Source organism: Pelodiscus sinensis, unplaced genomic scaffold (genome assembly GCF_049634645.1).
Source record: "Pelodiscus sinensis isolate JC-2024 unplaced genomic scaffold, ASM4963464v1 ctg34, whole genome shotgun sequence".
Classification (NCBI taxonomy): domain Eukaryota; kingdom Metazoa; phylum Chordata; order Testudines; family Trionychidae; genus Pelodiscus; species Pelodiscus sinensis.
Genome location: NW_027465849.1, coordinates 134,463 through 137,471, shown reverse-complemented (window position 1 = coordinate 137,471; position 3,009 = coordinate 134,463). Strand labels below are relative to the sequence as shown.

At 55.0% G+C, this 3,009-nt stretch overlaps 1 long non-coding RNA gene across 2 annotated transcripts; it reads right to left on the bottom strand.

Annotated features, from left to right (window-relative positions):
- Positions 1 to 297: 297 nt before the first annotated feature.
- LOC112547326 (uncharacterized) lies at positions 298 to 2,787 on the bottom strand. 2 transcript variants are annotated; one of them, XR_012898940.1, is made up of 3 exons: positions 2,630 to 2,787; positions 2,308 to 2,468; positions 298 to 1,231 (listed from the first exon to the last, which is right to left on the bottom strand). It is a non-coding gene; the product is annotated as an uncharacterized LOC112547326 (long non-coding RNA). The 2 variants fall into 2 exon arrangements; XR_003091042.2 differs by having other exon boundaries at positions 298 to 869.
- Positions 2,788 to 3,009: the final 222 nt, after the last annotated feature.

The window sequence follows — 3,009 nt, the reverse complement described above, 5'->3', positions numbered from 1 at the left end:
TCACACACCTGGGTTGTCCCCCTTCCCTCACTGCCCTCCCACTGCCGCCAGCTGCTAGGCTGAGTGGAGAGCAGGAAACACAAGTGCAGGGAAGCACAGAGGCAGGTGCAGTGTAGGCTGGGGAGGCTGGGACATCAGTTGGGGTGTGTGGCTGAGTCACACAACAGACTTGGCAGATTCCATTTTTACTTTTTTATAATGTTGATGGATCATATCAATGTTTCTTTTAATGATTTTTTTATTTTTATCAATTTACATTTTTCCACTGGAGGAAATGAAAGCCGATTCCGACATTTTTTAATAACTGGAGAAGTTGAGATTCAGAGCGCAAAAGGTTTATAGCCCTTAAAACGTCAACTGTCACCATCATATGTCAAAATATGCACAGTAAATATCCTTACATCAACCCCGAATAATGTCTCAAGCAGCATTTCTCTTACTTTGCTTCTCTGCAGATTTCTATTATTATCGATGGAAATATTTTCTCGTGGGTTTGCGTGCGTGTGGCGAAACGGAAGTTTACTGCTATTTATCAATTACAAGCAAACCCATCGAAGCCTAGTTATAAACTGAACCCCACTCTGCTTGCGAGGTCAGCACGGAGACAGGGCTGTGGTTGCTGGCTGTGGTTGCTGTTCCCAGCGCAGGAGTCTCTCCCACCACGGCCCTGGCAGTATTTATAGACACATAGGCCCAGAACAATGCTGGGCTCATTATGCAATGACCAGCCGGTCGCTCGTCTGCAGTGCTCATTTCTGTCCTGGGGGTGGTCGCTGCGCTGCATTCTCAGCATGGCCGAGGGGCTGAAAGAGCAACCGCCCGTTCAGTCCGAGGGAGCAGGTGACAGCGTGTGTTCTTCAAGACCTGGCCTGATACAGAGAAACACCAAACTGCAGCTTATTTTCTGCAACTGCTTCGAACCGTTTCATATTTAGGCAACAAATGAACTTTTAGCACCAGCCGGTAACTCAGAGCAGAGACAGACATGAGGGCTGCATGGAACAGGGGCCATATGAAAATGTTTGCTCCTCCACCAAAACAACCAGCAAGGGTGGGGCGTGTCTAGGTACAGAGCGTGCATGGGGTGTCCAAATAGTTCAGCCATTGTGACCATTCCAATTATCACTGTGAGCTCACCCTGCGCTCCTGCCTGTGTGTGTAGTGTGCTGTACCAGGGCAGGGCCCACAGCTCTGGCCTGCAGGATCTCGCTCCTATGCTCTGTGCCAGGCCCTGCAGCAGTGAAAATTAACGCCTCATCAAGCCAGCCTGTTTCTGCTCATGCACAGGGGCTGGATCCTGCCCTGGTGACACAAATGTGACCCTAGAATGCAGCTGCGGGAGGCCGTGGGCTTCTTGTGGGTTGACCCACACACATGCTTTGCCAACTTTCTAATTGCAAAATGCCTTCCATATCCCTTTCCTGAGGCCCCATCCTCACTTGCTCCATCCCCCCTCTCTCCATCGCTCATTCTTCCCCACCATCACACATATTCACGGGGTTGGGGCAGGTGTGGGAGGGGGTGAGGGCTTTATCTGGGGATGCGGGCTTTGTGTGGGGCCACAAATGAGGGAGTTGGGGTGTATGACAGGGCTCTGAGCAGAGGCATGGATCTGGGGTGCAGGTGGGGAAGGTGTGAGGGCTCCAGCTAGGAATGTGGGTTCAGGGGTGGGGCCAGGGATGAGGAGTCTGGGTTGCAGGAATGGGCTCAGGGCTGGGTCAGGAGGCTGGGGGATGGGAAGGGGTGGGATCCTGGTGGTGCTTACCATGGCTCCCAGGAACTGGCTGCCAGGTCTCTGTGGCCCCTAAGAGCATAAGGGACCGGGGAGGCTCCATGCACTGCCCTGGTGCCCGTAGGCACCACTCCCACATCTCCCACTGTTTGCGGTTCCAGCAGACAGGCCACAGGAACCTCGAGGCTGCTTACGGAGCCAGAGCAGGCAGGGATGTGTCCTGCCAAATGGCCCTTTAATGGCCCAGTTGTCAGTGCTCACCAGAGCTTTTTTTGACCAGGTTGAAAACCCAGTGCCTAGTAACCGTATCACAAACACCCTAGTTTGACTGAAGGACGGGGCCGTGCAAGGGGATGACGAGCTGCCCAGGGATGTGGGGAAGCAGACGGGTCTGGAGTTAAGATAACGCACAGATCCCATGGCAGGGGAATCTCTGGGGGCTGATCAATGAGTTACTCCCCCTGACTCCCATGGGCCTGTGTCTGCAAAGGGGTATAATCCACAGACCTCTCTGTAACCCCTGCTGACCCTCCAGGCTTCCTTGGACAGGGGAGCCCCCCAGAGCCCTCGATCACCTCTCCTTTCTCTTCCTCCCTGCCATTCCCCTCCAGGGCCTTCCGGGACGGCGGAACAACGGCTCTTCCTCTCAGGATGCAGCTGATGATGGGGCAGGAGGCCAGCAGGATCAGGACCAGGGTGGAGCGGAGGATCCAGACCCAGAGCGGGATAGCAGGCCCTGGGATGGGACAGAAGAAGGTGAGTGGCCTGAAGGTGGAGGCCAATGTGCAGCACGAGTCCCCTCACAGCTCTGCCAGGCACTGGGACATGTCACCCGGTTATGTTATCCCTGCTTTGCCTCAGAGAGCCTGTGACTGTCCCATGGGCCCAGCTGCTTACAAGCCTCACACCCGGCTCCTCACTGCACAGGGATCTCACTCAGCGCTAGTTCTTTGCCCCCTCATACCCAGCACCATGCAGCTGAGATCGGCCCCTCGCCTGTGCCATGGAGGGGGCAGCCCTGACACCACGGTCTGCTGCTGACCAGCACGGGTCAGGGTCACCGTCCGGTGGCCACTAACTCCAAGGCCAGATGTTTGTGCCTGATGCCACATCACAAAGCCAGACCCTACCATTGCTCTTCCCAGTCAGGGTGAAGTTTCCCCATTGAGAATGGCATGTGCCATTCATCCCATACCAGGCCTCCCTTTTCCTCAGGGAAATCCCACAGCATGGAGCAAAACCAGTTACCTTGGGGGGATGCCTCCTTTGCCGGGCTG